The sequence below is a fragment of the Equus caballus genome, chromosome 14 (genome assembly GCF_041296265.1).
Source record: "Equus caballus isolate H_3958 breed thoroughbred chromosome 14, TB-T2T, whole genome shotgun sequence".
Lineage (NCBI taxonomy): Eukaryota > Metazoa > Chordata > Mammalia > Perissodactyla > Equidae > Equus > Equus caballus.
In genome coordinates this window covers 80,960,632-80,985,688 of record NC_091697.1, presented here as the reverse complement: position 1 = coordinate 80,985,688, position 25,057 = coordinate 80,960,632, and the positions used below count along the sequence as shown (strand labels likewise).

The window sequence follows — 25,057 nt, the reverse complement described above, 5'->3', positions numbered from 1 at the left end:
TTACCTGAATAGGCACGGTAGAAAGTTATCGCTTTTGGTATCCACAATCTTCTACAAAATAATAGCCTTTGGTCATTTTGAACATTATCAGCACTTTTCCCCTGATAAAATTCATGGACAACTGGATGGACAAGCTTCTGAAAATAGACTGGGACAGTTGTCATAATTCTAATAAAAGCTTAATAAAACTTAAAACTATCTCATAAGTCCATATGGACTAAGTTTATATTAGAATACCAACTGTCTCTGTAGTTACCTCAATCTATACTGCAGGCTTTGTAAAGTTTCTGTTGAAATGAAGAGTGTTTACCAATGAATCTTTTGGACTCCTCAAAAATAAATGTGGATAATTATCCAATGAGATTTTTATCACTCATTGAAATTCTCAAGAGGGATGACCCAGTGGTGTAGTGGTTAAGTTCAAGTGCTCTGCTTCCGTGGCCCAAGGTTCATAGGTTCAGATCCCAGACATGGACATACACGCTGCTCATGATTTGGCAGTGTCCCACAGACAAAATGGAGGAAGATTGGCACAGATATTAGCTCAGGGACAATCTTCCTCACCAAAAAAAAAACAAAAAACAAAAAAGCTCAAGAAATTTCCTTCCACTTGGCAGTGTCTACAGCTTCTTGCCTCCTCCCCTCAGCTACACAGGTCTCCTGTGCATGCAATACATAATGTCTCGCTTAGCATTTGACCATGTTCCAGAGCAATCTATGCCAAACTAGCACAGCTTACCAGGTCTTTTTTTTTCATACAGGAATATATCTTAAGAGCCTGAACGAAGTTTTCTGTTCTATATGCATAAAGATAAATCCGCACTCCTGCTGGGGGCCATTTTCACAGCTTCCTCTCCAATAATTAAATGACTACCGGTGAGCATATAACCCATAGAATTTAGAGAATCAAAATATTTTTCTTAATAACCCTTTTAGCAAAAATGATTTTATCATTATGCTTCCATTTTTTTAACATTTTAAATAAATTTGCTACTGATTAAGGCAAAGGTTATTTCTTAGCAGTTTAATCCTCTTTACATAGTTAATTAGCATCAAGTGTTTTATTTTGTTGTGCAAATTTGCTGGAGTATAAAGCTCTGGGTGTGTGTCTTAAACGCCTATGATAAAGCTTGGTGATGTAATATACAGCATTGACAAAATAAGTGTCTTTCCGGTAAACCATTTTTGAGTATGAAAAAGGGTCTGAATCAGTTTACCAATCTGAAATATATACATTTTAAGAATTAAAAGATGATAATATTTTACATTTTTCTTATTGTAATAGTGTGTGATGAAATCACATCTTGCAACAAAACAGAAATTATATTTTCCACATTCTGTCCTGCCAAAGAGTTATCCTTTATATATCCAGTGATCTTGTACACATTCATTCTTGTGAACCTAAGAAATATTTTGAGATAGCTATTAAACAAATGGAAGCTTTTGTCTCAGACACTTTAGGAGGGAGAAGATATTAAAGAAATTTTAAAGTAAAAATTAAATTGAGTAAGGACAGGAGAGAATGTCTGGGGAGTCCTGAGGTCATTTAAACATTCACATGCGAAAAACATACACAATCTGGAGAAAGTCAGATACTTGATATGGTACACGTTTACTTGATATTCTCCTTACCTGCAAACATAATGGATTCTTCGAAGGGAATCAAATAAATGCTTTGTGTCACCAAAAACAAGGGAGACAGATAAGATACAGAACTTGGTAAAGAAACCTTATTTCTCAGGAAGGAGGCAGGCTTGACTTAAAGAAGGGCTCTAGGTTCTAACAACATAATTTGCATTTAACTACCTAATGTTTATGTAATGTTCATTGTAATATCTAAAATAAAAGTATTTTTTTAAATCTGTATAGCTTTGAATACTACCATGACAGTAAACTGCATCAGGGCAGTAGAAATAGAACAAATTAAAGAAATGGCAGAGGACCATCCTTTTTAAATTTGGCACAGAGAAAGTGGAGGGGTCACGGATAAAACATGCACCACCTACAAAGCTATCATGAGTATTTTACCTCCCCAAATAGAGAATATAACTGGAGTATTACTTGATAATTCTATACTCATTTTTGCAATCTAAAAAATTAAGTTCTAAGAAATAAATACATGATTTTCAGTTGCCAAATTCAAATATGAATCAGTGACTTCTCATATGATTTTATCAAGTAGATCCTTTTAACTGAAAAATCTCTAGAATAAATATACTATACTAATTCCCAATTCTAGAAAATAAGTTTGGAGTATCTTTGTTTTCTTTATTAAGTGAGTCTAGTGAATAATAATGAAAGACTTGGATCAAGATTTTTTTTTCGTTGTGAAAACTTTTTATTTTTAAAGATCCTTTAATTTCGAACACTTAGATTTTAAGACTTGTTTGCTATATATATTTTTCTCTCCTATTCCAAATATTTTTAAATATGATTTTTAAAAATTATTTTCTACACAATTTAACATGTTTGCAACCCTACTGTCATATTTTAATAATAGGTTATACCAGCCCTGATTTCAAGTTTTGTTGGGAAATTGCAAAGTATGTACCATAAAATAAAGATGAGCCCATCTTCAAGGATATTTTTATATATCCCAAAGAGTAATATGCTAAACAAAGCTATAAGAAGGCAAATCTACCTTAACTTACAGTTTCATTTTCTTAAGATCATTTTAAAATTATCCTCGCAATATCTTTTTTTCCTGGCAATCCTGTAAAATGCTTTTATCGGAGGTTCCACTGGTTCTCTGCCATCTTCATGCAACTAAGGAGAAAGGCCTCTCACTTTTTTTTAACGTAGTGGAATTCTCATCACCTCTCAAAAGAAAAAGAAAGAAAAGCATTCATTTTGAGTGAGACTTTTTAGTTGCTACTCTACTTCCTTCAGTTTCTCCGAAATCACTAAAAGGTTGGAAATAGTAGGAAATTTCAGAGTTGCACAGGCACATGAATCAAGTCTTCAAACTTAATGGTGAAATAGTATTGTGTATGAATCGAGGTGCTCTGATGAAGGGTTATTTTCAGTAAACGGTGAAAGGTTGACAGTAGTTGCTTTGTAGATGCAGAAAAACCAAGCTGATATCAATCTTATGAAATTGTTCGTTTAATGGTAGGAATTTTTTAAAAAGAAAGAATTTCTTTGGAGTACTGATTTTAAGCCAGGGAATACAGTTCCTGGAAACTTCTTATGAAATTGTAATTGACTCAAATTTAAAATATCAGAAAATAGAATAAAGCAATACAAAATTTGGTCTCCTTGTGTTCATTATTGTACATTATTTTTTCTGTTTGTTACTCTATCTCGCTCCTATAATAAAGGTCATAATTTGAGAATTAAGTTGCTGAACATCAGCCTATGTTTATACACTTTGTTTGTTGCATCTAAAATAGTCAGATTGAGAAACCAATCTGAGACTATAAGTTTGCTAGGATTATGATGCCAAATAAGACCCTCTTCAGAAAAGAGAGCATTAAAAACATTGTTATTTTCAGGAAAAAAAAGATGTGATTTGTAATTGAATTCTATATTCTCTAAGAGAATAGAATGAATTAGTTCATTGGGAGAAGTAACACTGGCTTATTCAAGGAGGAGCAGTCATTCTAACACCATGTGGTCTGAACGTTCTTGTTTGTTTTCCATCTTCACTCGGAACAGAGCTTTAGGGATCAGATGAAGTGGTAAAGAATGAAATAAAAAGGGAAAGAGGAGGAGATGGAAAGTGAGGGAGAAGTGACACAGAATCCAAAAGCGTTGCCTTTAAGGCCTACTTTAATGACTACCGTAAGAACATCTTTGAAATACACCAGCTGGAGTCCATACTTTCTCCTTTACCTTCATAATATATTTACCCATTTCTCAAACTTTGTATTATACTTAATGTTTTTAAGTGTTTTTGAAATTTTTTCCTTTCAAATAAATAATTTTTGCGGAAGCAAATTATATTCTATTATTTCTAAAGAAAAAAATGACATACATTGAATTAAAAGTGAAAGTTCTCTTTAGCCTTTTCATGTTTTTAAAAAATTATTTCTTTTTTTTAAAGAGATTTTCTTTTTTAGGATTTACAGAAAAAGAGAAGAATAGGGAAGTTTGAGAAGTACTTCAAATAATAAAGACAATAACAATACATTGTTCCAGAAAAGGTGATTGGCAACGGTTAGAAATGGAAGGAACAATTGCAAGGGTGATATATTTGCTGTCCGTTTGCATCAATTGGACTCTGTTCTTTTGAACAAGTTTTGTGAGGGAAAGGGAGTTGATGATACCTCACATCCACTCGGGACGCCCTTCCTGTCTATCCTGGGGTTGATATTGGGTTTGATTTGTTATTTTTATTAGCCTATTCAGCTAGTTTAGGCTCTAATTCCCACAGACTATGGAAAAAGCAAAGAAAAATGGGGAAGGGTCAGAGTATCTTTCGTAAGCTAATAACCATAATAGTATTATATCTTTCATATATTTTTAAAGTACTATTCTTTAAGTCGGATGTAAATAGAAAATATTTGGTATAAATTTGCAAACACCAGGGATTGTTTTGAACAACAATGAATGAAAAAACTAACTGCTTAAAGAATGCTCTAAAAGGATTAAATTTTTCCTGTTATTAGAATGTATGTTGTTCTATAAAATTAGTCAAAACTACAGTTTATATTCAAGGCCCATGTGTTTAATAAACTATTATCTTGCTAATGGAGTTCTGTTAAACATGCAAAACTAGAATAGTGATCAGATACAACTTTCAAAACTGGTATGTATGTATAACCTACTTTTTAATGAACTGCAGTTCATTTGTCTTTTATACAATGTTAAAATGTAAATACACTGTAAGTGATATACAAGGAAAATATTTACTGACTGTATTTCTTGTGGATGCCAAAAATGACTTGATTTTCAGATGTGTATTAGTCAAAAATACTGAAAATATATGCTAATCTTCTAGAAACCTTTCTGTTTTCATATTTCAACAGATGGATAAGGACTAATGGTTTGGAAGTAAATGTATAATCTGTTGGGTTTATTTCACCTTTTTTCATAATTTTTTACTCATAGATGCATGAAGAGCAAATGAAAACTGCTTTATAACTTATTTTGTGTTCAACCTTAAGGATATTATCCAAATCTTCCTCTTAAGTAGCTATTTTCACATTTCAATTTCCAATGAATAAAAGCATCTCTACCCATGCAGAGTCTTCTCAATATCTTTAGCTTTTTTATTGTTGTTGTTTCAGTTTTTATTTAATAGCTGCTACTAATCAGTGAACAAATAATTGCTAGTTCTTACTGATGGATGTATTTTTATTCAATAACTGTAATGATTACACGTCTTATATGTAAAGCAAGATGAGAATTTTAAAACTGCCTTAAGAAAAGCAACATATACAGTAAATATATAGGAGCATGGATTGTCATTAGGTTTGATCATTTCTTTACATAAAATTACCATAAACAAAATTCTAAAGTATGATGGCAAATGAATCTTCAATGAAGTTCCACTTAAATGAAGACAGTTTATTCTGTTATCAAATTCCTCTCGCAAATAGAGATATCATTTAAGAAATTACAATAATTCATTACAAAATGAAATACTGATATACTGAGAAAGTATTCTGTAGTTTTATTTTTTATTTCAAATCACAGCTTTGCTCATTCATATTGAATATATAGATGTGACATCTACTTCAAAACTCTAGAAAGAAAAACAAAAAGGTTTTGGACTTCTGCTTTTGGATTTAGGTAAAGTAAGAACTACACTTACCCTCCCGTCTGAAGAAAGTAAAAATGAGACCATTTATATATGAAACAAGGGCTTTCAACACATTGGACATTAAACAATGAAGGACAATGATCTTAGAGAGACAAAAACTAACAAGAAGAGTCCTAAAATTATCTCAACTCATTGCTTAGAAAGAGTTTCCAGTTCCCAGTGCAGAGTGAGAGAACTCAAATGAAGCTCAATGATCTCAAGAGTTAAGGAGAGGTAGCTATGAGTTCAGGGAGGTCAAGGTGACACATGTTCACAGGGCAAGGTACCAAAGAGAAGAGAACGGCACAGAAAGAGAACTCCCAATATCTCATGAGAGTCTTCCTCAAGGCACCAGCCAAATAATACTAGTGCATGAATAGAAGAAAACTACACATCACTGGGTAAAGAACCACCTGAATGATTAGAGGGAACAATTATAGATCTCACATAGAATCAAGAATAGTTCCTGTTCCCAACCACCATAGTGGAAAACCTCATAATTCATAGGGAATTGTGCTCAAAAGATTATGCCTCAACAGCAGGGGAAAATAGTCCTAGAAACAATGTTGCTTTGGTTCCATCTAATAAAATTTAAAATCAAACATGAAAAAATCAAAGTTCAAGGACACTCATAGGATTACAAAAATATCCAGTTTTCTAGAGCAAAGCACAAGAATATTTATAAGAATATGAAACATTCGATCCCAAAGAATGTAAAAATAAAATATCTGATATCCAATCCAAAATTGTCAGGCTTGTAAGGCAACAGCAAAGGCTGACTCATAATGACAAAAATAAATCAATTGAAACCAATCCAGAAATTACACAGAGGATAGAATTAGTAGAAAAGATTTTTGAACGGTTATTATAAGCTTATTCTGTAATTTCAGAAAGCTGGAGGAAAGGTTGATTATGTTAAATACACAGATGGAAGGTATAAAAAAGACACATATCAAATTTCAGAGATGAAAATGACATGTGATTTTAAAAAATTAAGATTAAGAGCAAGTGAGACAAAATTAATGAGCTTGAAGACATAGCAATAAAAACTAACAAAATGAAACACATGGATAAATAAAGAGTGAAAAAAAATGACAGCACTAGGACCTGTTTCTAGAAGCATAATATCCATGTAATTGGAGTCCTTGAAGACAGGGGGCTTATAAAAACTTTGAAAAACCAATTTTGAAATACAAAAGATTTTATTTATTTAAAAAATTGTTTTTGAAAAAACAAATTTAATGGAAACTATTAGTCCATAGACCCAGGAGGCTCAATGAAACAGCATATTAAATATGAAAATAATTACAACAAGGCACATCATAATCAAATTATTTAAAAACTGTGATAAAGAGTCAAATCTTAAAAGCACCCACATAAAGGTGATACATCTGCAGAGAGGAACTGAAGTAAGCGTGACAGCAGAGTTCTCGTTGAAAAAACTACAATCCAGAATACAGCGGAGAAATATCTTTAAACCTCCTGAAAAATTAGAAAGGAAAGGAACTACCAATCTAAACTTCTAAAACAAATGAAAATATCCTTCAAACTGAAAGTGAATTAAAAGCTTTCAGACACACAAAAGCTGAAAGAGTTAATTACCAGAAGACCTGCATTAAGAAATGTTGAATGAAGCTCTTCAGGCAAAAGACATATGATACTTGAATTGGTAACTACCTGACAAAATACAAAATATGTTTGTTCGTATTATTTACATCAGTTTATAGCTAATTACTATTAAAAGCAAAAATAATAACTACACATTAAAGATTTATAGAAGTAAATTGTATGATAGCTATAACACAAAAGTCAGGATGGAAGAAATGAAAGTGTACACTTGTAAGGTTCTTATACTAAATATGAAATGGCATAATATCACTTGAAACTAAAATTGATAAGGTCAAGAAGATAAAAAGCTGCTACTGGAGTGTAAATTAATAACTGCTTATGTCACTGAAATTCTTGATATGAAAAAAAATCAACTGGATTAAGCAGTGATGTAGTAAATTTACTTTATAGAGCAACTCCTTATCTCATCACATGCTAGCATTTCAAGTATTACTGTCATAATTAATAGAGTTAAAAAGAAGGAATTTTAAATAAGTATAATTAATGTGTTCAAGAAAATAAAGAGGCCGTCAGTGCCGTCAGCGTCATGGCAGAGTGAACTTGCCTAGGACTCTCTTCCCTCCAACATACAATCAAAAGGGGCATCCATACTCCAACAGAAGACCTCCTAACAACACAAAAACCTCAGAGAGACACACAGCCACATGATGGAGGGTGGAGAGGCTGGAGCCCCCCTTGGAGGAGCTGGAATGGGGTAAGAGAAAACTTCACTCCCTCCCTTAAAGTCTGTGATCCACGACTGTGGGAGGATCTGGGAGGAGCAGGGGAGGGGTTGCTCATTCGCAGGATCACTAAGGACTCCCTAGGGACCTTGCAGCCCAGAGGGAAGCCCTCTAACTAGGCAAAAGCTTTTGCGGGGGGTGACCTCATCAAGCCAAGGCCCCAGGAGACCAGATAGCAAGAGCTGATCAAGAAATGCCAGACTGCATGCAGGAGAAAGCACCCTGCCCATACCTGCCCATACCCGCCCCACACCCCACCGCTCCACTGCCTGGGATATCAGCTAGGGGCAGAGGGCTCAGAATACAAGGCTCTTCACCCCCACCCAGTGGCCATAAGCTCTAACTGCAACTGAATAATAACAGAATGAGAAAGACCTGATCTTCCAACATCAGACACTACATCAAATCTCCAGATGAGAGAAAACGACAAGCACCCAGAACTCAGTCCGGAGGACACAGAAATATGTAAGCCAAACACCAATGAATTCAAAATAGCTATCATCAAAAAATTCAATGAGGTAAAAGAGAACATAGAGAAACAATTCAAAGACTTCAGGAGCTACTTCACAAAAGAGATTGAAACTATAAAGAAGAATCCATCAGAAATATTAGAGATGAAACGCACAATGGAAGAGATAAAACAAAATATAAATTCCCTGAATGCTCAAGTGGATATCATAGAGGAATGAATCAGCATAATTGAAGATAGACACGGTGAAATGCTCCAGACAGAGGAGGAGAGAGAATTAAGACTAGGGAGAAATGAAGAAAGTCTCTGAGAAATATCCAACTCAATTAGGAAATGCAATGTAAGAATTATAAGTATTCAAGAAGGTGAAGAGAAGCAGAATGGAGCAGAAGGTGTGCACAAAGATATGATAGCAGAGAACTCCCAAATCTAAGCAAAGAGGGAAATACGTGTGGAAGAGTCTTCCAGATCTCCTAGATTTGTCAATGTAAAAAGACCTACCACAAGGCATATAGTAGTAAAACTGGCAAAAATGAATGATAAAGAAAGAATACTAAGGGCAGCAATGCAGAAGGAAATAACCTACAAAGGAACCCCCATCGGGCTTTCAGCAGATTTCTTGGCAGAAACCTTACAAGCTAGGAGAGAATGGAATGACATATTCAAAACTTTAAAGGACAAGAATCTTCACCAAGAATACTCTATCCAGCAAAAAAATCCTTCAGATATGAGGGAGAAATTAAATCTTTCCCAGATAAACAAAATGCTAAGGGACTTTGTAGCCATGAGACCCCCCCACAAGAAATCCTCAAGAAGGCCCTCATACCTGAAAAAAGAAAAAAAGTGAGAAAGGGATCACAAAACACAGAGTAAGGAGATAAATAGGTAGACAGAATCAGAATAAGATAGAAAATATTCAACTACAGCATTAGGCTAAAGGGAAAGAAAACACCAAAAACAAAGAAAATCTTGTCACTTTAACCATGAACTCACAATACAAGTTGGAATAACATATGAGAAAAACACTTTAGGAGGTGAGGAGGAAATGGACCGAATCAGTTTAGACTAGGACATAAGAGGTCATCAGAAAACAGACTATCTTACACACAAGATTCTGAATACAAACCCCAGGGTAACCACTAAACAAAAGCAGAACAGAGACGCAAAAAATAAATAAGGAAAATACAAAGGAACACATCATAAAAAACCATGCAATTCAATGTGTAGAGCAAAACACACAGGATGAGAAAAAAAGGAAATGCAGGAAAACAAGCGATAATGAGAGCATTAAGCCCTCATACATCAATAATCACCCTAAACGTAAATGGATTGAATTCTCCAATAAAAAGACAGAGAGTGCTGAGATGGATTAAAGAATAAGACCCAACAATTTGCTGCCTCCAGGAAACACATCTCAGCTACAATGACAACCACAGGCCCAGAGTGAAAGGGTGGAAGACAATACGTCAAGCTAATGGCAGACAAAAGAAAGCTGGTGTCACAATACTTATATCAGACAAAGTAGACTTCAAGATAAAACAGGTAAAGCGAGACAAAGAGGGGTAGTATATAATGATTAAAGGGACACTCCATCAGGAAGAAATAACACTTATAAATATCTATGCACCCAACACAGGAGCACTAAAATTTCTAAAGCAACTATTAACAAACCTAAAAAGAAGATATTAATAATAACACAATAATACTAGGGGACATCAACACCCCGCTCACATCAATGGACAGATCATCCAGACAGAAAATCAACAAGGAAACAGTGGAATTAAGTGAAAAGCTAAACCAGTTGGACTTAGAGACAAATATAGAACACTCCATCCAAAAACAGCAGAATACACATTCTTCTCAAGTGTGCATGGAACATTCTCAAGGATAGACCATATGTTGGGAAAAAGGCAAGCTTCAATAAATTTAAGAAAATTGAAATAATAGCAACCATAGTTTCCTATCATAATGCTATAAAGCTAGACATTAACTACAAGAAAAAAGCTGAGAAAGGGACAAAGATGTGGAGACTAAAAAACGTGCTACTGAACAAGCAATGGATCATTGAAGAAATTAAAGGAGAAATCAAAAAATATCTGGAGACAAATGAAAATTTAAAAATACCATACCAACTCATATGGGACGCAGCAAAAGCGGTAGTAAGAGGAAAATTCATCCCAATACAGGCTCACCTTAACAACCAAGAAAAATACCAAATAAGCAATCTCAAACTACACCTAACTGAATAAGAAAAGGAAGAACAAACAAAGCCCAAAGTCAGAAGGAGAGAAATAATAAAAATCAGAGCAGAAATAAATGCTATTGAAACAAAAAAGGCAGTAGAAAGGATCAATGAAACAAAGAGCTGTTTCTTTGAGAAAATAAACAAAATTGATAAACCCCTAGCAAGACTTACAAAGAAGAAAAGAGAGAAAGCTCAGATAAACCAAATCAGAAATGAAAGAGGAGAAAAAACAACAGACTCCACAGAAATACAATGAATTATAAGAGAATACTATGAAAAACCATATGCCAACAAAATAGATAACCTAGAGGAAATGGATAAATTCTTAGACTCTTACAACCTTCCAAAGCTAAGTCAAGAAGAAACAGACAATCTGAACAGACCAATCACAAGGAAAGAGATTGAAACATTAATCAAAAGCATCCCAAAGAATAAAACTCCAGGACCAGATGGCTTTCCTGGGGAATTTTACCAAACTTTCAGAGTGGGTTTAATACCTATTCTTCTCAAGCTATTCCAAAAAATTAGGGAAGATGGTAAACTTCCTAACACATTCTATGAGGCCAACATCACACTGATACCAAAGCCTGGTAAGGACTGCACAAAAAAGGAAAACTACAGGCCAGCATCGCTTATGAACATAGATGCAAAAATCCTCAACAAAATTTGGGCAACCTGAATTCAGCAATACATCAAAAGGATTATACACCATGATCAAGAAGGATTCGTACCAGGGACACAGGGATGGTTCAACATCTGCAAATCAATCAACGTGATACACCACATTAACAAGTTGAGGAATAAAAACCACATGATCACCTCAATAGATGCAGAGAAAGCATTTGACAAGATCCAACAGCCATTTATGATAAAAACTCTTAACAAAACGGGTATAGAAGGAAGTTACCGCCACATAATAAAGATTATATATGACAAACCCACAGCCAACATCATACTCAATGGGCAAAAACTGAATGCCACCCCTCTGAGAACAGGAATGCAACAAAAGACAAGGATGCAACTATCACCACTCTTATTCAACATAGTACCGGAGGTTTTGGCCAGATCAGTTAGGAAGAGAGAGGAATAAAAGGAATCTAAATAGGGAGTGAAGAAGTGAAACTCTCACTGTTTGCAGATGATATGATCTAATATATATAAAACCCCAAAAACTCCATCACAAAACTAATAGAAATAATTAACAACTATAGTAAATTTGCAGGGTACAGAATCAAGTTAAAAAATCAGTTGCTTTTCTGTACTTCAATAACAAACTTACGGAAAGAGAACTCAAGAATACAATTCCATTTGCAATCACAACTAAAAGAATAAAGTACCCAGGAATAAATTTAACCAAGGAGGTGAAGGACTTATGCAATGAAAACTATAAGCCACTACTAAAAGAAACAGATAATGACATAAACAGATGGAGACAGATTCTTTGCTCATGGATTGGAAGAATAAAAATAGTTAAAATGTCCATACTACCCAAAGTAACCTACAGATTCAATGCAATCCCAATCAGAATCCCAGTGACATGCTTCACAGAAACAGAACAAAGAATCCTAAATTCGTATGGGGCAACCAAAGATCCCCAATTGCTAAGGCAATCCTGAGAAAAAAAGAACAAAGCTGGATGCATCACAATACAAAATAAAATGTACTACAAAGCCATAGTGATCAAAATGGCATGGTACTGGTACAAAAACAGGCACATAGATCAATGGAACAGAACTGAAAGCCCAGAAATAAAACCACACTATATGGACAGCTAATCTTCAACAAAGCTGCCAAGAACATACAATGGAGAAAATACAGTTTCTTCAATAAATGGTATTGGGAAAACTGGACAGTCACATGCAAATGAATGAAGGTAGACCACTATCTCACACCATACACAAAAATAAATTCAAAATGGATCACAGACTTGAAGATATGCCTGGAAACTATAAAACTCCTGGAAGATAATATAGGTAGTAGATTCTTTGACATCGAAGTGAAAAGTATCTTTTCAAATACCATGTCTTCTCAGACAAGGGAAACAAAATAAAAAATAAACAAGTGAGAGTTCATCAGACCAAAGAGCTTCTGCAAGGCAAAAGAAATGAGGATCAAAACAAAGAGACAATCCACCAATTGGGAGAAAATATTTGCAAATCATCTATCTGACAAGGGGTTAATCTCCATAATATATAAAGAACTAACACAGATGAACAATAAAAAACAAAAGAACCCGATCAAAAAATGGTCAGAGTAAATGAACAGACATTTTTCCAAAGATATACAAATGGCCAATAAACACGTGAAAAGATGTTCAACATCACTAATCATCAGGTAAATGCAAATCAAAACTACACTAGATACCACCTAACACCTGTTAAAATGGCTATAATCACTAAGACTAAGACTAAAAATAACAAATGTTGGAGAGGATGTGGAGAGAAGGGAACCCTCATACACTGCTGGTGGCAATGCAAACTGGTGCAGCCACTACGGAAAACAGTATGGAGCTTCCTCAAAAAACTAAAAATAGAGCTACCATATGACCCAGCTAACCCACTACTGGGTATTTACCCAAACAATTTGTAATCAACTATCCAAAGTAGCATATGCATCCCTATGTTTGGTGCAGCACTATTCACAACAGCCAAGACATGGAAACAATCCAAGTGCCCATCAACTGATGATGGATAAAGAAGATGTAGTATATATACACGATGGAATACTACTCAGCCAGAAAAAAACAAATTCATCCCATTTGCAATAACATGGAAGGACCTGGAGGGAATTATGCTAAGCGAAATAAGTCCCTCTGAGAAAGACAAACACAGATGATTTCACTCATATGTGGAATCTAAACAAATACATAGACAAAGAAAACAGTTCAGTGATTACTAGGGGAAAGGGGTTGGGGGGCACAGGGGATGAAGGGGAGCACTTAGGTGGTGACAGACAAAAAACAACGCACAACTAAAATCACATTGATGTAAACTATTATGAACTCAATAAAAAAAAAGAAAAGAAAGGAAAAGGTGTAGAATATCAGTATATAGTTAGAATACTAGGAGTCCTTACCTTGCATGACACTGTACTAACTGAAACGTGTGCATGTTGAAACCATGTCCCTGCTTTGCATAGTTCCAGAGACTAGAGAGCTGCACAAAGCAAAGACACAGTTACAATAGGCAAGAGTTTCAGTGAACAATACTGTCCAAAGTGAGATATGTCTGCATATAAAAAAGATTCAAATGGAAATTCTAAAAGTGAACAATGTAATGCATAAGATTATGAACTCAGTAGAGGGATATAAAAATAGAATAGACAGCCAATGATAGGGTTACTGAAATGGAAGACAAGTCAATAGAAAAAATACAAACTGAAGTACAGAGACAAAAAAGAGTAGAATATACAGAAAAGAGCATGGAAGACATGTACAACAGAGTAAAAGGTCTAACATATGTTTAATTAGAAGCACAGAAAGAAGATGAAAGAGAATTGAGCAGAACAATATTAGAATAGTTAACTTCTGAGAAGTTTCCAAAATAGATGAAGAATATCAAGAAGTTCTGTGGGTCCCAACCAAGATAAATACAAAGACCACATGCAGATACGTATAAAAGAGGTTTTTTTTCAAACTTTACATTTTTAACAATTATGTAGTAAGAAAATGGAAGAGAATTGGATAAGGATAATCTTTTCAGATAACTGGGGCTATTTTTCTTTGATATATAAAAAAATTGATAAATGGTAGTTTTATAAAGATAGTCATAATATGGGATATGAAAGAATATCACCAAACTTTTTGTGTTGTGGTACATTCAAATCCATTGACCCAACTTGCACTTTGAACGGATCTCGCCTCTATGCATTCATTTCATAACATCAAGCATTAGTCACTTTGGAATAATTGTCAAAAATCAAAGACAAAGAGAAAATCTTGAAAATAGAAAAAAACTTCACTGGAGAAACAATATGAAAGAAACCAGAAAACAGGGGATTGGTATATTTAAAGTGTTGAAAGAAATATGCAGCACATTCTTCAGCAGAAGTAAAATGATTCCAGATAAAAACATGGAAGTGCGTCAAGGATGAAGAGCATTGTAAAGCTTAAATAAATGGGTAAATATAAATGAATATTGACTGTTTATAACATTAGTAGTAATGTTTTATACGGTCTCAAATATATGTAATTAAAATATATGGCAAGAAGGAGTATAATAGAGTAGAGCCCATGGGGATAAAGTGTTTTAAGTTCCTAGCATTTTTGGAAAAGGGAAAAGAAATGCTTGCGTTACATTTTTAATACTCTCAAAATTTGTCTTATTGTCCTAATGCAAGGATGCAGATGCAATCTCTAAGTTAACCACTAGAACAAATTGGAAAACATAGAGGGAAATATTACAAATAAAGAATAATTGATTTCAAAGAATGAGAAATAAAGAATCTAGAGACATGTATGTCAAATGAAAAACCTATTGTAAGATGATCAATGTAAATATAATGGACTATATAGACTAATGTTTTAAATATGAAGTTGAACCTGTAGGTATCCTATCAAATAATGATGACATTTATTCTGAGTCTTGTCCTTTTTTCCTCCAATAGTTGGGCTTATTCATTACTTCACTCCTTCCTATATACACATTTCTATGCACATAAATATAAAGCTGTTTATAACATGATAATTAACATATTTAAAATGACATGCTAGGTAATTGGAGAAATAATGCATATACAAAGATCACTATGATAATACAAGGCAGAATGTGTTAGATGTAGTAAAGATCACCTCTGAGCTTTTTCTACGTATATTTTGAGACCAATGGCATTCTGTACAAAAAAAGCAGGTGAGGTTAAAGGTACAGTCTTGCCTTAAGCCAGAGTTCTCTTTTTCCAACAAACGTTTAGGTCAATTTGGAGGCCGAAATTTTCGTCACTAAAAATGTCTTCGAGTTAACTAAGTGAACTAACGAAATTAGTGTCCGTTTCAGGAGAACTTCAAATTTTGGCGCAAAGAGAATGTAGCTCTTTTCTTTGGTTATATTTTCACATTTGTTTATTGTCATACATTTCAGTAGCCAGCTCCTCGTTCGTCCTGATGATCTTATCTTTCTCTGGAACTAAATCTGAAATGACATATGGTCAGCCAAACTTTCAATTTCAGTTGCAAAGTCGCTTACAGCAACTTTTAAAAACCACATGAATCTTTCAGAGCAAATTAGAGTCAAGAAAACCTTCACTAAGACTGCTACTAGGAGACAGTCACTTCTAAAGACACCTCCCGGCAATAGCGGCACATACACAGGAAAAGAAAATCCCTTATTTTCCAGGGCTAAAGAACACTTTTCAAAATGACTCTCACCCCTGACAATACAAATAAACTTTTACTTAAATTAATTTGAAATGTCTTTATTTTGGTAATCCTTTATTATTAATAGCAAAAAGCCTATATTTACTAAGAAGTATCTATCAAAAATGACAAAATTAATTTTTTATATCATTTATTTTTATGCCACTGTAAGGAAGGTATGATTATCATCATGGGTTTCGAGATGAGGAAACTAGGCCTTAGACATGGGAAGCAGATAGTGTCAGCTTCCCAATATGGAACTGGAGTGAAAAGTCAAACTTGGACAATCTGAGTTCACAGTGGAGGTGATTTTACCCACCAACTAATTAAATTATGAAGAAAACAAATCTGTCAGTCAAAAAATAGTATTAGAAATTATCAAATTAATTCATATTTTACTGATGGAGAGAATGTGATATATCTAAAATAAAAACCAAATTGCTGCTCAATGCGTGCTATAGGAATTCAGTTAAATAGAAAAACTAACAAGATTAGAAATACATAAAATTTCTTTTTTCAATAAAAAGCAAGGAAATAAATCTATAGCTACCTGTTAAGTAAGTACTTATTTTCTGGATCACTGGCGTTGAAGGGTACGGCTTTGATAAGTCACTGGTTGGGCATGCAATATATTTACCATGTTAAGAATAAAAAGGAAATAAAAATAGAAATTCCAGGGAATTAGTCAAGGACAGAAAGAATCCTCTTTCTGTAGTTCAACAATGAAAATCCCAGTGTAAAGTAGATATGCATTCGGATCAGTGGGAAAGGGGCCTAGGAATTAGGGACTACAGTCAACTCAGGGATCCAGATCCAGCCTCAAGTATTCCTGGCATGTCTAGCAATCATCCTGCTCATGAAAATAATGATAAAAAATAACTACTATTATGATGGAAGCGTATCACTGAACCCAACTTAATACAATGTTAAGAATATAGGTTCTTGAATTACGAAGGACTAGGTTTGAATAAAGCTCTGACATATATTATTTCTGCAACACTGTCCAAGTCACTTTACTTTTTCTGCCTAAAGTTCCTAATTCTTGAAAGCATCAACCCAGCTGAAGCACTCAGGTGACTTGTCTGAGCCTTATTAGGAAAAACAAGACCCTGTAAACATTTACAACTTATTCATTGTCTTTGAGACCTCCGCCCGACATAAAAGGAAGAAAGCTTGAATAATTAGTTTTAAGTTTAGCCTATAAAATCATGTTCATACCAAGAGTCACTGTGCTACACTGCAAAAGTGGACCAACACCTAACTAAAAGTCAGAAGCCCATTTTCTAGACTTTCTACTTCTCGTCAATTTCTCTAAATCATTAAAGAAATAACCCTACTTGAAATGGGAACAAAGCCTTTACTTCTCCCTCTTTTGGAATTCCTGTTTTTCTCCTTTTTTCTTCTCTTCTACTTGAGAGGGCAGGAGTTCAGTTGTGTTTCATCTAAACTCTGTGATTTTTATGTCTGCAAACATCTGTGGAGGTGGCAGACATTGATTTGGTTCTATCTCTGAAACTAGAAAATGTACCTTTTATCTGATCAAATGCACTAAGAATAAAAAAGGGAATAAGATATTCGCGGCGATTCTTGCTGGCTCTAACTCCAAATGACTCATGCAGAAAAAAGTATTAAAGAATTCAGATACTTTGGAGACTACATAATTTGAAACTATCATATTTTAAATGAGAAAACTGCAGCCCCCAAGATTAGGCAACTACAGCTTCTGAATGGTTAGTGAGAAATCAAGGTCACAGCTACTGAGTGGAAAGTCTGGAAATGAGTCTTTTGAGTTTTAGTTAATAATTGTTCCATTTTCCCCATTATATCCTAGTTACTGGTAATGCAAATATAATGCCACAGACTAATTTTCAAAATAACTCAAATTATTATATATGTGTACGTGTACATACTATATATACAATGATACCACATAAATTCTAAACTGAACACTTTTGAATTCTAAAGATCCACCATTATTTGAATTCACAAAATTGAAAAAAGAGATTATGCATAATAAAAGCTACCTAACAAATATTTATTGAATGAATGGAGGCACCGTATAATACTTCTCAGTAGTGCTACATGCAATATAGACAGAAATTTGGACACATATCAAGATTTCATAAAATATGAATTACAGATAAATGTTGTAACAGCATTATATTTTAACATGAATAGGTTAGAACCTTTATAAAATTCAAAAGAAATCTAAGTTTTTTGGGAAAACTTTATATTTGTCTTAGATGGATTATTAAAAGTTAATTTAACTCTTTGAAGTTAATTTATAAAATTTTAAAGCCAGTAATTTCACTGATTATTTAAAAAATTGTCAATGTACAGATAGATGTAACTTGTGGAGTTGTATATATTTTGGGAGTTAAATATGTTCTATTATAGCCTTTTTATTTAAAATAATAATCCACAAGTACATATTTGCTTATATTTTTAAACTTCTTAGTAATTAACATATAGCAGTTTCCAAAATACTTCTATTTGAATTATCACAAAAATAACTGAATGATAAAACTGCATTTCAAAATTTACTTTTAGTTTTCTATCACTTGATATCCTATTTAATCTCTAATATACTTCAGAGTTTCCCCTCCAAAGATCATTTAAATTAAGTAAATCAAATTTCAGGTAAGATTGTAGGTTACAGATTCTTTCACTTCCTATTGAAATGCTTTTAAAGGCCATAATGAGGTGGAAATTGATATAGCTTTGAAAACTAGAAATATCACTATAAATCTTCCTGATTTCTTGTGGACTTTCTACCTTCCAAGGAAAGATGGTGCCTTGCCATTTAGTAGGTGAACAGGCAAGGAGAAAGAAGGATTTTTGTCTTCATCCATATTTTAAGTTCTTCATAGAATGTAAGAACATCTTCCATAAGGTGAAGAGTTGGATGTTAAAAAATCACATGTATTTGTCTCAAATTCAACAAAGTGTTTTTATACTTAACATATTTATTTAAATTCAAAAAAATCAATAAAAGTCTTTGACATAGAAAAACAGGCAAAGAACGTGGTTAGATGATAATCTGAACAGGAATGCAAATTGCTAGCAAACATGAAATATTCAAGCTAGTATTAGGTTGCTAGCATTAGAATCATTCCAAAGTAAGACAAAATAAAGGTAACTTTTTTTAGGGACTTTTTTTTGTTGTTTTTATGAAAATACTCTGTGCTACAGAAGGCATGATATAACACATACTCTTACATGCAGACACTAGGATTCTAAAACATAACATTCTGAAAAGCAATTACACATGGTATATAAAGAACCCTGAATTAGGTATAATTTTTTTGGTTCAATCTTCCATTCTATAATTGATTTTAAAAGTTGTTTAAAGAAACTGAAAGGGATTTATATTCCAGAATGTTCCCGCAGTGTTGGGAAAACATCTAAATGTACCACAAATAAATAAATAAATAAAGAGTGGTTAAATCAGTTGTTATGCATAATCAACGAAATCAATGTTTTAAAAGGCTATTTATTGGCATTAGTGAATTTATTTAAAAAATGTAGATAAGAGAAGGAAGAGAGGGAACAGTATGTTATGATATAAATAAACCGGGAAATTTATTAGATAATATTCATAGAAAATAAAGGTATAATATCACCTTTGCATGTTTGGAATTTGGACACACTTTTACTCTAAACAGTGACAATTTGAGAAATATTAAGCATTATTTCACACAAAAACTCCACAGGATTTACAATTCCTAATCCCTAAAAAAAGAGGAAAACAAACAGAAGAGACAGAGAGAGAGAAAATAATGGAAATATGAAGAAGAGAAGGCATAAAATAAGCTATTGGAAATATGAACAAATATATCAACTAAAATAAATATACACTGGTGATATCTCAGTACTCAGGAGTCAGTTAACTCTTCCTACACATATAAATAAAACCTCAAAGAAAAGAAAAAAGGTGGAGAATCATACCAAGACTCAAAACGAAGGCTTAGAAAAATTAAAAGCCAGTTACAAGGGTGTGTGTAATAACTAATCACATGTCTTACCGTGGCACAACTTGGAATGACACTTTACTACTTGCAATAAAGTAACATACAGTCAATGTTTTTGTTGTTCTAGTGTTAATTTTTAGTGCTTTCCAGATTTTTAGTAATGAACATATGTCTCTTTTTAAATCAGAAAAAAAAATCCAGTAGGTATAAATTTGTCCAATACTACTTGGTGTAAAAAAATGATAATATTTCCCAAATCAAATTTCTCATTCACAGAGTGGAAAGATGTTCAATATCAGTTCATATGTGGGAGAACTTTGGTCTCTGAAATCTAGTTGAGACTAGAGAAAATTGGGGAAAGTCATTCTGCTATTCTGTTTTTCTTGTTAACTACTGAGATTCCTTGTTCAACGTTTTGCATGCCCTTTCAAAGAAGGGTAGCTCTACTCCTTCATTCTAAGCTTGCCTGGGAGGTATTTTGCCATATATCCAGCCTCCTTACACAAAACACACAGTTGTACCATGAGAATGGGCCTCAAATTTCCTAAATCCAAAACTTCCCTTCTTAGTCTCAGGGAAGCTAAATTTTTCTTTCTCAACCAGGGGCTGCTTTCCCCTTATTCAACACACAGTACCAATTACCCTTAAGTCCTCAATCCTAGAGTGATGGATATTTATAATCATAGTTCAGGGAGACTGACCTGTCAGATGGATCAGGGCCACAATATGGTGCAGAGTCCTACAAGTCACCTGCAGTGCCAAAGCCCTGTAAGATCCCTCTGTTTGATGGAATATGGGGAAGGCCATGGAGTCCTGGGAAAACTGGGCAGGGGAGAGGCACCCAGGGCATTTGTAGTAGTGACTATTAACAACACCCATGGAAATGCTTCCAGAATTTAATACCCAGTATCCACACGTACTTGTTGAAGATCAATTTTGCCCAACCATCTCTGACTAAGAAACTCAGTTCCCTTGAATGAGTCTGAAAAACACAACCAACTACTGAAATAAAAAAGCAAAACCATGATACCAATTAGTTTTTTTAAAAATTTTACCAGTTTACTCCAATATACATTTGTTTTGAAAACAATAAAATAAATGACCCAAACTTTAACATAGATGCCATTCATCATATCTCTTCAATTTTCTGTTTAAATCTTAGATGAAGTCTGTATAGCGATGTAATTACAGTATCTGATTTTTCTGTCATATATTAGGTAAAATTAGAACACTCATGTAGGTAGCCTATGTTCAATTGAAAATTATATTTCCATCACAGTCCTTCCAGATTTTACTGCTGAATTATAGATATAGTCTAATATGCAAACATAAAAGTATTTTTAAATATATAATTTTTAATACTCATTTTGTACATAAGTTTTTAAAAATCAGGATGTTCTGAGACATTCTTCAGTTGTTTATTCCTCAGTGTTTGTGTTGTTCAGATGAGTGATGAAAATGTCTGTTGGTACTTCTGCAACCCTTAACTTCAAGATGGAATGATTTCAAATGATTGAACATAACGTCTGTCTATCCACAGAGAATCCAGGGTGTGAGGTGTGATATAGGAACCCAGAATAAGATCAGAAAAGGTGAATTTTATTAATAGTTTTTCTCTTCACCCTGGGCTGTCAACTTAACCTCGCTGTTCCTTAGGATTGGCACCAGTGTGATGAAGATGAATAATACAAGAGTTAATATTATCTAGACACATCAGCAAATATGTAATACATTTAATATCAGAATTTCATAGAAAAAATTTTCTTAATAAACTTGCAGTTACCCACCTAGGTCAGAATGGGAAACAGCACAGACTATATGTTTAAATCTAAACTAAATATTTAGAATTATAATAAACCATTCTCCTTTTTGCACATTTTACTTCTCTTTGCTCTTGGGTTCTAAGCATATTCTTTGAATTTTACTTTGTTGCTGATTAGCAATTACAAAAATAACTACTGACCCTATGATCACCAATTAAGGCAAACTCTAGGCAACCTGACTCTTTGGTTCCTTTTCATTAAAAACATAATTTGGGAAAACAAATCATGCTGAAATTAATAGCATAGACATAATTTTCTTAAAGATTCCATATATCTAAAGTCTATAAATAGGTTGCATGCGAAATGTGTACTAAAATAATACAGCTCAAAACTGACATATCTTCAGTTTTATCATCCTTCAGTAATCATGGCAATGATCTAATAGCCTTAACCAGAAAAAAAAAGTTTTACATAAACTTGATTTTTTTTAATGTTTCATTTCTCCCCCAAAGCATCAGAAGCACACACAACAAAATAAATCCTAGTTACATTTGAGTGTCGAATTAAAATGCATGTGGAAATGTCTAGGAAACTAAATGTAAGTCAGTCTGTCTCCCTGTCTCTCCCTATGCTGTAGCCTGTCTTGTGTCTAAAGTCTGATCTGATAACCTCTTCCTAAACCACAGAAAATCTACAGAAGAATTTTTCAAAATCTTGATTTATAAAAGGTTGCCTTACTATCAGGAGTGTGGTGTCCATTGAGATATTTTTTCAGCGTGCATTTCCTGATCTCAACGCTAATGGTTCTGCTTCAGTAGCCTGTGAGTGTGGCCTACACACAGCATTTTTAATAAATGAATTGATGATTCCAGTGGAACCTGTCTAGCCTCCAGTCTAGAAACCTTGGCCTGGAGTCCTCTGCTTTTGCGAGCCTGAGCATCTTGAGATGCAAGTTCTACAGGGAATAAGCTGCCAAAGACTCGACCAGTTAAACTCACCATAGTTCATAAGCTCACTGCCCAAGACGTATAGCCCTGTAGTATCAGTCCTCACGCTAGTTTCATTCCCATGTTGTGTGTACTTCCACTCAGTTACAACAATTTACTGCTTTACATGCTCAGCCTCTTGATAAGGTTTCTCTCTCCACCTCCCAGCCTTATCCATAACTTGGGTCAAGAATGAAATGAAGATAGAAAGGAGCTGATGGAAAAAAAATAATCGTAAAGTGGCGCTTCCACCGACAAACTAAAGATTTCTCACTCTCCGCATATGTCCATCAGTCCTTTTAGCTCTCTCACAGAAAGCCCAAACGCATTTCTTTGCCTACCTCATCGAAGTCTCCTGCCCGCCTGTATTCACCCTACCATCCGCTTCCGCTATAGTTCTTTCAGTCACTTTCCACCACACTCAAATTCTTGTCTTCCTTGCCTTTTAACATGTGTACTCTTTGTCCCTTTCTCCTTGTGCCCCTTAAAGGATGAAGTCCTATCATGGTTGTGGTGGGAAGAGCAGGACTGTCTGAAAGTGACCCAGGGAACCTGGACAGCAAAATGGCTTTTAGTGGGGAGTTGCCTTCTCCCAACACGAAGGACTAAATCCACACTTAGTTTCTCTAACGACTTGTCTCATGTTTTTCAATTTCTTTATTGGTTTTCTCAGCGGCTGCAGGCAGAGGATGACGGCGTCTTTCCCACCCGCTCTGAAGCTGGCCCACCCGCCTCCGCGCAGCCTGTGGCGCAGCCGAAGGTGTGTCTGCTCAGTCCTTCCTGCCCTGCTTCCCACTGACGTGCGCCGCCTGCAGCCTGCACATGGCCAGCCTCGTGGTAAGACCGTGGTCTTCGCGGACCTGAACGGAAGCAATGCGCGCTGGGCTCAGGACTTGTGCCTCAAGGCCTCCACCAGCCCCACCAAGTTGAAGTCCATCTCCGGTGCCGGAGACCTCGCCCTCCTGAGTCCCAGCTGTCCCAGGGCCTGGCTGACCTGGCGCGAGTCGGGCGGCACTGCCACTCTGAGAGCGAGCCCATCTGCGCTGCTGGCCGCCGCGTCACCGCCCCTAGCTGTGCCACCAATGAGGACAGAGCCTGGGTGTTCCAAGGCTAACAGCATGACGGAGCCTTCGGAGTATGAGCTCATCAGGGCACCAGGCTTCGCCCTCCTGTGCCTCGTCGTGGAAGACTTCGTGAAGGACGCAGGCGCCAGCTTCAGGGTCAGTGAGCTTGACGCCATGCACCTGTGCCGGACCGCTACCTCATCACTTTTTTCCTCGGATGGAATAACTGGAACATCACTGAGATGATGATAGAAATAAAATATGTAAAGATGGAGCTCTGGAAAAAGACAAGAAAATATAGATAATATTTATGGAGATAATATGCTTACTTTATTTTTTTGAGGAAGATTAGCCCTGAGCTAACATCCACTGCCAATCCTCCTCTTTTTGCTGAGGAAGAGTGGCCATGCAGTAATATCTGTGCCCATCCTCCTCCACTCTATATGTGGGACTCCTGTCACAGCATGGCTCGCCAATCCGTGTGTAGGTCTGCACCCAGCATCCGGGCCAGCGAATCCCAGGCTGCTGAAGCTGGGTGTAGAAATTTAACCCCTGCACCACCAGGCTGGCTCCAGTATGCTCACATTTTTAAAAATAGGAAGTAATTTCAGGTATCTGTGAAAGATTTCCATGATGAAATTTGTTAATACATTTAAAAGTCATTTATGGCAAAGAATAATCACTGATTAAAAATAGGATTTAATCTCACCTTCTTGAGTTGTGGATTTTATCGGAAAAAATTTTTTGTTGATATTCATTGTTTTTATCAGACATCTTTGACATTTTGTTGACTTGAGTCATGAACACTATAATTTTGCACGTATTTTTCAATTTGCTATTACAAAGGCATTTCAGTACAGTAAAAGAATAGCATATATTTCATTTAACAATCGTTAGATTGACTTACAACTTTTAAATATCTGACATATTGTATGTAGGCCTCCATTACTACTCTTGTTGAAGACCCAGTAAATGTTAGGGTCAGGAAAGTTCTTGGTAAAATCGTTAGAAGAGAGAACACCTGGGAGGGACTCAGGGTCGCTACCCTGGCATGCAAACCAACTGTGTTTGTCCAGCAAATGGATCCCGGAACACTTTACTTGGGTTGAAGG

At 35.0% G+C, this 25,057-nt stretch overlaps 1 pseudogene; it reads left to right on the top strand.

Moving 5' to 3' along the window:
• The first annotated feature begins 8,022 nt into the window (after nucleotides 1-8,022).
• Nucleotides 8,023-24,191, top strand: LOC100073203 (glutamine amidotransferase-like class 1 domain-containing protein 1 pseudogene; annotated as a pseudogene).
• The last annotated feature ends 866 nt before the right edge of the window (nucleotides 24,192-25,057 follow it).